The sequence below is a fragment of the Thunnus albacares genome, chromosome 24, assembly GCF_914725855.1.
Source record: "Thunnus albacares chromosome 24, fThuAlb1.1, whole genome shotgun sequence".
In the NCBI taxonomy this organism is placed as follows: Eukaryota; Metazoa; Chordata; class Actinopteri; order Scombriformes; family Scombridae; genus Thunnus; species Thunnus albacares.
The window spans coordinates 5,239,555-5,250,911 of record NC_058129.1 but is presented as its reverse complement, the minus strand read 5'-3'; positions in this window follow the sequence as shown (position 1 = coordinate 5,250,911).

Here is an 11,357-nt window from a genome sequence, read left to right as displayed (position 1 = left end):
AGCTTGTAATATTAAGCAGCAAAAGCATGAAATGTTAGTAACTTAACATGACTGGCACGGCTGAAAGTGATCAGCAAACAGTAAAATAAGGCAGATATCTGAAAGTACAAACAAGAACGCAGAGAGAAACTAAACTTCAAACCATAGAGATTCAGTTAGAAGCTACAAAAGTACTAAGAGCTGAACACAGATAGGATAAAGATTTCACAGAATAAGCAGATAATGAGCGCAATATTCACCAAACAGATACGTCCTGCTGTGATCTTTGTTGCTGTGGATGTTCATGCTGTCCACTCGCATATTTCAGATTGGATTTCAGCTCCAACATGTATGGTTGTATTTAAGAAGTTTATATTTTTAGTAAAGAATGAGAACAAGAAGCAAAATATGACTACTATAGTTTGTGTACGTAGCCTCCGGAGCCAGAGGAAACTTCCTGAAGCTGGACAATCAGAACAGAGTGAGCTTTTAGGGAGGGGGGCAAAGGGTAGGGGAGCTAAAATGCCTGGTTTCAGACAAAGGCTGAACTGAGGTTCTGCATAAAGGGCTTGGATAAGATAAATAAGGAGTTTTGTGACCTGTTGATCATGCAAAGCTACTCTAGTGAAGTCCTATAATAAAAATATAGAGCTGGAAATGAGGATAATCCCCTTTAATGTGTGTTTATTTCTATTCCCTTTCAGAAAATTATGCATTTTTTATTGCCTTTATTATATAATGTTTGTTTGTAAGACAGCCAACAGGGAAAGTAATACATTTTCTGGTTTATCTGTTTTATTATTGTATGCCACTTCTGAAATACATAATGTATATCCATTGAGTGTAATTGCAACTATTATGTTGGAGCTCTTTATCTTTGCAGGTTGGGCCATTTAACATTCTGGCAAAGGAATGCAGAGGAAAATTAATAACGAATAAATAAATATAAAACCTGGCATTTTAATTGACATTTTAATGCATGTTGATGAATGTGAACTGTACTGGATGAAATTTTAAAAAATACAGATACAAATGTGCTTTTCCTACTGCATCTTACATACTTCATGGTTTTTGAATTCACTATAATGCCAACCTTCTAATAACCATTCAAACACATGACGTGCCAAGACCTTTGTCTACTTGTCCACTTTCACAAGGTCCTGTTTCCCATTGTTTTTGTAAGTGAGATCATTCAGATTATGATGTTAATTTAAGGTTGTTTCAGTAGGCGTGGACCATCGGCTCAATCAGCCAAATTGAAAACAGGTGTGCATCACAGTCAAGCCATGGAAGAAAGGGTAAGACTGTCCTGCAGTAAATTACATTTTTATTAAAGTCGGTGCACTTATGGGTTTGTATGATGTCAGCAGTAACTGGGAAATCATAAATCATGCGTTTTGTTACCCCATGCTTAACTTAGCAAATGTTGGGTGTTAGAGGTGAAACTGCAGGTTTTATCTGTTGATTTTTTCCCCCTTCAGCTTCATTAATATTTTTTAAATAAACATCTCTTCTTTTGCAGAAAAATACATTAGTTTAGTGCAATGCCTTTGTGTTCAACATTGTTTTAGACTGAAACAACAGTTGTTCAAAAATGTTGCTGAATACACTTCCTGCTCAGTGTATTCAACAGAAGAGAAACCCATAACTGTGAAAATGAATGAATCGATGAAAACACACGAGCGTCATTCCTGTTGTGAAGGAGAAAAATGCCTGTTTATGGATGCTCTTATTTGACCTGAAATAGCAAACAGTTTGATCCTCACAACCTTGAACTCTGAGAGATTTTTTACATTATCAATATTTGACCAAAGTAGCTAAATTCCTTTTACATAAAAGTTCATTTTATGAAAAAGTTTCTCAGTTTATTCAGTTAGTATGAAGCAGTATGTTTCTCAAAGGTGCTTTGCCCCTTGGCACAGTATCATGCTGGTGTGTGTAATCCAACCATGAAGAGTTAAATCAGCCCTGGGGTGCCTGATGTGTGATGAACTCATTGGAGCAGCTCCAGATGTCTGCTAACATTATCCACCCTCCTGTTTAATGACACCGGTCATTTTTCTGGAGGCTAATTTAAGTATTTAATTGTTTTAGCGCTACCTGGTTAGTGTGAGTGCAAATATATGTCAGATACATTTCAGGTGGTTAAATGCAACCACAAAATTTACAGTAATCTCATGTTTGTGACCTTTTATAGGCCTTCCTACAAAAAACAAGAATTATTTATCAAAACTGTTATAGTGTTGAAACCCCACCATCCTCTTATCCTTTCTTCCGGCCACATCCTCCTATACCATGTATACATTCACTAAAGCCCTGTGTGGTCCGTGTAGGTGTCTCTGAAGGCAGGATGGGGATCATCAGAGCGTGTGACAAAGCCAAAGAGACAGCTGACATGAACACATCAATACACATCAGGCTTCTCACTGTGAACTTGTTTAGCTTCTTGCTCACATGTGTATACCTCAGTTTAATCTTTCATAAGACTCTGACACTGCTTTCTTGTGATATTATTGTTGTCTTGAGGAAAATGTTTTTGTGGCACAAATCTATCAGATTCGTGTGTCTATGAGGAATTGTTTCACCCTCCAGTGGGCTGACAAACAGTAGCATTGCACTCTGAGATTAGCTAAAACATTACCGTTAGGCAGTAAGCGTGAAAACCCATCCCCTCTATCAAACTGTATTAGAGTCACAGGACCGTCGCCTTTCGCGCTGTGATGCCACCCTCCCAGCTGTGACAAGGACTATGATCTTCTGTTGTTTTGAATGGAAGCTGAAAGCACAGGTTAGCGGGGCATTATGAGCCGTGGCATCGCTGAGCCCCCTTCCACACCCTTTGTGCCCCATGCAGTCATCACAATGCTGTCTTGTGTCATTCAGCCTGAAGGTGTGGAGATGTGTCTCACAGGGCCTGGTGGACTATCTGGGAGCAGATAACGTTGTTGGAGCAAACCATGGTGCATTCTTGTTCCTGTATACATTTGGATATCTTAGGGGTTTAATTTAAAAAATCAGTTTCAAAAGATAGTCAATGTTTAATTTTATCTAGCCATGCAGCTGGCTTTGGTTTTATTTGTCTAGGTCTAGAGATATCCACTTCTGAAATTTTTGCTGCCAGGAAATTCAAACATTGACACATAAAAGTAAAACTATATGGTCAGCTACACATCACAGGGCAAAAAATCTCAATATCATGATATTACTGTGAAAAATTGGAGTTTTTGAGTTTAAAGTTAAAATATTTTGAGAAAAAAACCTTAAAGTGAGAGAATAAAGTCATAATTTTCCAGAAAAGTCATACTATTACAAGAAAAAACAATAAAATCAATAAAAATCATAATAAAAAATTGTGTAATAGTTCAACATCAAAGCTATAGTATTTTAAGTATATGTATATAAGTATATGTCCAGAAAAAGCAGCCTAATACTATCAAGATTATTCAATAAAATATCACAAGAATAAAGTCATAGTATTATTAGTCATACTAAAAAAAATATAACAACTTTATTCTCTGAAAATATTATGATTTTATTCTTGAAATAGTTCAACATAATTGTGGAAATATTTTGACCATATGCTAAAAATGTCTGATTATTTTTTCAACTGTGGCCCTAAAATTCTGTCATATTTCTGTCTTAACTGACTCCTACAACAAAACACAATTTTCTTAAAGTTGGTGAAAACATCTGCCAGTGCACTTGCTTTAAAGGTGCAGTGTGTAGAATTTAGTGGCATCTAGCGGAGCATTCATAAGTATGTTTTAATTAGTGTATAATCACCTGAAAATAAGAATCAGTGTGTTTTTGTTATCCTAGAATGAGCCCTTTATATCTAAATAGGGAGCGGATCCTCCTCCATGGAAGCCACCATGTTGCACCGCCATGTTTCTACAGTAGCCCAGAACGGACAAACCAAACACTGGCTCTGGAGAGGGTCTTTCATGTTTTTCACGAGTTTCGCGGCCACTGTACGTTCTCCTACACACTTGGAAGGGGAGGGTGAGGGTATTCAATTGGTTGCAATCTGCAATCTCACCACTAGATGCCACTAAATCCTACCTTTAAGAAAACAAGATTTGAAGGACTCAATTACAGACAAAAATGACTTTAGGAGATTTTTTTGCAGTGTACTAAGACTAAGCTATAAAAATGTGTTTATTTTGTTATTTAGGTGAACTCACCCTTTAAATTTTCTGTGAAACAAGGCCTTCAGTTAGCTGATTGTTCCAGTATTAGTGCTTCTGCTGCTTACAGTTAAGCCATAACTGTCAAATTGTGGTTAATCGCTTCATTAGTATTCAAGCTGTTTTGCTGTATTTAGAGAGCAAAAAATACATCTGCTGTTTAACATAAGCTGCTACTCACCAGTCCCTTTTTAATACTCAGTGAAGTCATGTTGTCTATTTTCATTTCCTGTGCATTAGACATGATGGAAGCTGGGTATTTTTACACACTTTTAGAGCGCTTTCCCTGTCAACAGTGCACACTGCCACTGTAATCTGAACAGACAGTGCTGTGAGAAGGTTTTACGTGCCTTCAGAAATGTCACCCTACCTTGCCTCTGGTCCCTGAAAAATGAGTGCAGACACACACACACACACACACATACACACATTCACACACACGCGCTTGCACAGATGCCATGTGGATGTACACGAGGATTGAAGTTTTAGTTATACAAACAGTTCTGCAGGCTTTAGCTCATCCGGAGGCAGAATTAATCTCATTGGCTGAGTTAAATGTCAGTGGGTAGGGTCGAGGCACAGTTCCTCTAACTAAAAAAATGTTAGATTGAAGGCTAGTTAAAAGGCACGAGATAAGAGAGGAGAAAATATTATGAATTCTAGTACTGGTGCTTTAAACTGCAAACACAGTCTATTATAAATGATCCTGCTACTTTGCTTGGCTGACCTTCAAAGTTTCATCTAGCTGTTGTAGCCCATAGCCTTTGTGACCACTAGCTCATGCTGACCTTCTGAGACCATGAATCCAGTGCTCATTACGGAATGAAAAATGAAGTCTTTGCATTCATTTTTTGTATCATCCAAACCCTCCCAATTAATCCTTGGAAGCTGTCCTCTACATACAGCTATATACAGTATTTCAACTAATGTCATCAAGGATTATGGTCATTTTCTTGTAGATTGATGAACTAGTTCACAGGTTCCACAAGGGACTGCAGGAGAGGTGGTCTGGAAGGTGCATACAGGTGTTCTGAAAACAGCTGGAAGTTGTTTTTTGTAGTTTGGCCCACTTATCAGTGTGGTCAGCAGTTGCAGCAACAGCAGTGGCTGTAACACACAGCTCAAGGAGGCAATTAAGGTACTTTAACCTGATTGCCACAGTTTACCCCCAAAATTGCACTCTTTCTCTGAGTCATTACTTGGGCAAATCTGATATCCATCATGAATGAACGTCCACAAATCCACATAGAAATCACAGAACACTGACGTTCCTTATCAGTCCAGAACTATCCTGAGAATTATCATGTTTAAAATTTTCCTCAGTATCAAAATAATCCAGTGATAGTTGTCTGTACATGGGCTCAGTGCAAACAGGAAATGCTAATAGCTAATTTGGCATGCATTGAATTGTGCCAGTTTACCAAAATGTAAACAAATATATGCTTAAGAAATGGAAGTTGTCAGAGGGTTGACCCACATTGTGAGACTTTGAAAACCCCTGAACTTGACTGCAGCAGCAGCCAGAACCCCTCCTCCAAACAGCAATTGTCCAATCATGGCTTAGCAACCGTTACATGGCATGCCAAAGCTGTGAGTAATATCAAAAACAAAACAGCAAAAGTGTTTATCTGTTCTTGATCTGTTGCTATATCAGAGTAGCACATCCGACATCCCAAGTCAAACTTGTTGGCTTTAGCACACTCTAGTCTGGGCTGTGGTGGAAGAAAAAAAATCCTTTCCTCAGGAAAAAAAAGCAATACCACAATGTAAAAACAGTCCTGTTTAAAATATTACTTAGAAGTACAGATGTAGGCTTTTATGAGCAAAAATATACAAAGTATCAAAAGTAAAACTACTTGTTATGCAGAATGCCTTTTTATACATGTTGCATTATTGGATAGTTATCCTTAATACATTAAGCAAAGTTTTAATGTTGTACCTGGTGGAGATCATTTGACTACTTAAGATGCAGTGAAACAGTTTAGTCCATAATTTTGCATCATATTTCATAAACTGTTCATATGTGTGTAATATTTAAAATCTGAACGTGCAAAGTAAGTAGAAACTACACCTGTCAGATAAATAAAGTGGAATTAAGTACCTCAAAATTATACTTAGTTACTTTCCACCACTGGACCTGAATGTTCTTCATTTTATCTCCTCAGGTGCATCCTGCAGTGTCCTTCCTTCTCAGGACATTATCATGGAGCTGTAGAAAGACTGAAAGGACCAAAAGACAATGGTGAGACTATAAGGCTCGGGCCTTATAGTCTCACCATTGTCTATGCAGGATGTTGATGCAATATAACCACATGTCCAAGGTGAACTCTTCATTTGTCTTTCTGGTTCTCCTGTTTAAAGGGGCCTGATCCTTTGATTGCTGCCAACATTCTCACTTGGCTTTTAAGATTTGTTGCAGTTTACTGGGGCAGACTCAAGAACTTTCTGGTGCCTCGCTGAGGCTTTTCACAGCCACTACATGGCAGTTTAAGATGGTTCTGGCTGAGGCTCACTCCAAAATCAGGCTGCCCTGGTGTCACCTCTTTTAGCCAAAGTAAATTGTCTAAAATTTATAAGATTGTAGTGACATTTTTAAGTTTAATATCTTCCTTTGCCACTGGTGAACCTGGAGTTTGGTTATTTTCCATGGATGATGGTTACATTGTATTCAAGGTATTCTGCTTGTGGATGAATCACAAAAATCAGATATTTGGGCTGCATTATAAATTCATTCTGAGGTTTAGAGACCTATTCAGAAGGAACCTGGTGGAAAAGCAATTGAGGTAGGAGAGGCATTGCTTCAGAATGAAATCATGCAGCAATTTTGAAAGTTGTTCATCTCTTACCAGGATGGTCAGAAATAGATGTGCAATCATATTTTTATTTATAGCTGCTACTTCCATCTTCTCAGGCTGATGAGAAACAGAGAAACAGTGCTGGGAATATCTTTTGAAACAGGATGCCATTAGAGCACTTTGTGAGGCTGATATGCAGGCTTGCATTCATTCATGATATGTAAAGATATGTAAAATGGCATAAATGATCAGGGTGCCACATGCCTGAGTGTTCTCATGTGCAAACTGTGTAGTAATTATCTCCCTCATAATTACTACTTGTCTGAATTTCAATGAACCTTTTGCTGCATAATGGAGCTGTTTTCAGGTATGACGTTAATGTTACTGAACAAAGTCAAACTGAGCAAACAGTGATTTCAGGGATGCAGGAGATTTAGCCGCATATCAAAATCTGCCTTAAACTACCACCAGTCACCAGTCGATCATCAGTTATTGCTGGTGGTGCAGCTGCACCCTGGGGCCCTTTATACATAATAATTTTATGCGCACAGTGTAACAGCACACACATACACATACACCCACTGCTACCTCATTAGTGAGTGCAGCCCCGAGGCTTACAACTGGGAAAAGGCCTAATTGCACAGTTCAGCAGCACTGACGGCGCTTAGAGAATTTTGGAACCCACTTCGACAAATGAGCATCAGGTGCAAGCACCTACAGTACTACTCTGTTATTTCTGACCGTTCCTGTCACAGTTGTTACTGCCAACTTAAGCTCATAATAAGTCACTGTAAGTTTCTGAAGGGACAAGCTCAAGGGAGTTAATTGAGAGTGAACAAGGCAAGAAGTTAGACCGATCAGGTGTCAGTCACTTTGTGGAGCACGAGATTCATGAAATGTCATTCAAATAGGTGATTCGCAATAGTGATTCTAGCCTACAAGTGTGTTTTACTGTACTATAGCCTATACTGTAGCAGTGGTGGAAGAAGTACTCAGATCCTTTACTCAAGTAAAAGTACCAATACAATAGATGTCTGTGAGAATTCTCAGTCATCCATCCATTGATTATCCAAGGAGGGTTAAATAGAGTGCAGCTGTAATTGGTTGTAGATACTTGTAGATGTTTCGCCTCTTGTCCAAAGGGCTTCTTCAGTTTTAATTGACTGGTGGGAAGTCCCAGGTATTTAACCTCTGTGGAGTCGTTATCAAGGTCATTGATACCACTTGGTTTGTTAGTGCTCCTGGCTGTTGTAACAACAGTTGTTGGAATCACCTGAGGCCAGGTGTAAATGACAGTTGTTGGAGTTATCACATGAGGCCAAACGTGAATGGTTGTTGAATCTCCTGGGAGGGGATGAAAGGATAGAATTATAGGTGGGGGATAAGTGGTGTTCTAGACCTCCTCCCCCTGTTGAGAGATTTCTCTACTTTGCCGTAGATCGCCTCATTCACCCCTCTTTCAAATCATCTGTCTTCCCTGTCCAAAATATGTATATTGTTGTCCTTGAAAGAGTGTCTCTTATCTTTCAGGTGTAGGTAAACTGCTGAGTCTTGATGTGAGGAGTTGGCTTCCCTGTGTTGAGCCATGGGTTTGTTTAATGGTTGTTTAGTGTACAAGTCTGTGCATTCCTCACTGCATTGGACTGCATACACTAGATTGCTTTTCTTGTGTTTGGTCTTTCAAGTGGACCAGTTTCTGTCTCAGTGTGTTGTTGGGTTTGAAAAACACAGGGAGATGCAGTGTTTTTTTTCTTTGTTGAGCTGAGTTTCTCAGATACTCCAGACACGTATAGAATGACAATGTTGCTGCATTTATTCTTCTTTTCTTCACCGCCCGCAGTGTTGGTGTTCTTCCTCGATCTTGTGGCTGTTTTCACAAAGGTCCAGTTAGGGTACCCACAAGCTCTTGGGCCTGGGCAATTTTTGGTAGATTATCAGCTCAGTGGTGCAGGATTCTGATAAAAGTTATGCTCCAGTGGGTGGTGACAGTCAAACAGTAAATATTGGTCAGTGTGTGAGGGTTTCCTGTATACTCCACTGTCCTCCTCAGTGTGTACACAGTCCAAAAAGGCCAAGCTGTTATTCCTGGCATTCTCTCCTGTGGACTTGATGTTACTGTCCACTGAGTTAATGTGTTCTGTGAAGGCTTGTATCTCCTGGATTTTAATTTTGACCCATGTGTCATCCACATATCTAAACCAGTGGCTCGGTACTGTTCACAGTACCATGTGCCAGCATGTTCAATATGGGTTCTGTAGAAAAACACTAAACTAATGGGTTTATTACTCTTTCTAGAGCCTCTGTGTCATGTTCTTGATATCATATCATAAAATGTACTGTCCTCCATACTTGCACCTGGTTCTTATTTGTTAAAATTGGTTCCAAAATGCTCTGAGCGCTGTCAGTTGTAATGAACTGTGCAATCATTTCCCAAGTGCAACTCTGGGGTTTACAGTCACTAATGAGGTAGTACTGTGTATGTGCTGTTATTCTGTATTCATATAATTATGTATGTTTCAGGGGGCTGTTCATGCATTTTGCATCAGTGCCCACTGTGGCCATGTTCACAAAGTTAGTTCAATCAGTGAAGACACCACAAGTAAGTAAATGGATGTTGGTTTCAATATGTAAAAGATTAACCCCATCATTGAAATCAATATATAGGGTAAGACCCTATAAATTAAAGCCATCTCAGAGATCCCACCCTGAGGAGCCATAGATAAGGCCTTGACATTGATGGCAGTGGTTCGGCAGAGGAGTTGCAGTGACAGCAGAGATGTAACACACATAAGGTAGTTTTAATGCCCTTGACAGAAAAGTCACAAATCTTAACACTGTGAGTTCATGGGATAATAATCAAGAGCTGGAGAATGGATGGTAGAATGGTAATTGTCCTGCTGCTTGAAGTTTATGTTAAGTAAGTGTCATAAATGTTTCCATTTTCACTTTGTCACATTATTCTAGTCAGATGCCATTTTTTTATTTTTCTGTTTGGAAAGTCTGAGTGAAAATCCGGGGCTGCCTGGAAATACTCTGAAATGACAGACAGTTCACAGCGGTATGTGGAGACCAAACTTCCTCTCAAAGCAGTTTTCTGTTAGTGTAAGCACAAGAAAAATCATAAAAAGAGCAGCCATAAAATGCACTTTAATCCCTCTAAACATGCATGTTTTTACCATTTACTTACTCACAAACCAATAAATCAAGTGAAACTTCTTTTTCTTTGTTTCCCTTTATTTAAAATATACACAGTCAGCTGGAAAAACATTGACTATGGTGTTTTCAGGCAGTTGGTGGCCAGATGGTGCTTCACTGCAGCTGAAACTCTGTAGACAGTAGCAGTTTCTGATCATCAATCCATGTTGCAACCTATAACCAGACAATTTGTATTATGAAGGATGTTTTTCTTTTTGGAACCATAACAACTCAAATTTACAGTTTATCTTTATCTTAAAGATGATAAAGAAATAGTCGATTTTACACTTAAGTTTTTGTACTTTTTTTTACAAACAAGATATAATGTCTTAATGATTGCACTTTAGAGGTAGTGTATGCGTATCACAATATAATATGTTACATTTGTGCAGGCAGAAAGGAAAAAAAACATATCAAGAACAAGAAAAAAGTACTTGCTCGCTTATTATTTATAGTACAATTATGAAATTTTGCTACTATGTTAGATATTACTAATTAAACATACTGTCACATACTGCCAGTTCTTACATTATATTTCATATTAAAGGATAATGCCACATTTCTGCATTTTATACTTGCATTTGATCAAAGGTCTGTCCTGATCAGTTTTGGTTAACAGTTACAAGCTTGTATGTAACCAACAGTAGAAATGTAAATGTCAGTGCCAAAGAACAAAACAAGAGCTGACATGGAGGACCAGGTTGTAGCCTGGAGGTATAGAGGTATAGACACAAACATGGGTTGACGGTGGGTGGAGGTGGTGGTGGGTGGAAAACATGGCCAAAACCTTTAACTCTGCCATCCTAATAGGTTTGTCATCCACGCATGATGCAGAGGAGATGGGAAATAGACCTTTAATGGCTCTCTCTGTGTCATTAGTTAAAGAATGAGCGCTCTTAATAGTGTGCTGACACAGGCAGGTGGCTCAGACTGTGTGAGATGGAAATATGGGCTTCAACAGTGGATGAAATGGCAATAGAAAAGTGCTGATTCCAAACAAGATCCGGTGTGGCCTGACAGCGAAGCAATAAAAAGACTTTGTCTGACTCATGGCTTTGTCTGGAGGTCTCAAGGCTTCGCCGCGTTTAGGAATTCTTCTCGCATAACCATTCACTGCTGTCTGGGGAAAGTGTTCATAGAAACAGTTAGAGCCTTACGGAGATATGGCTCTCATACCAGACTATGTCAGTCAGTCCATGAC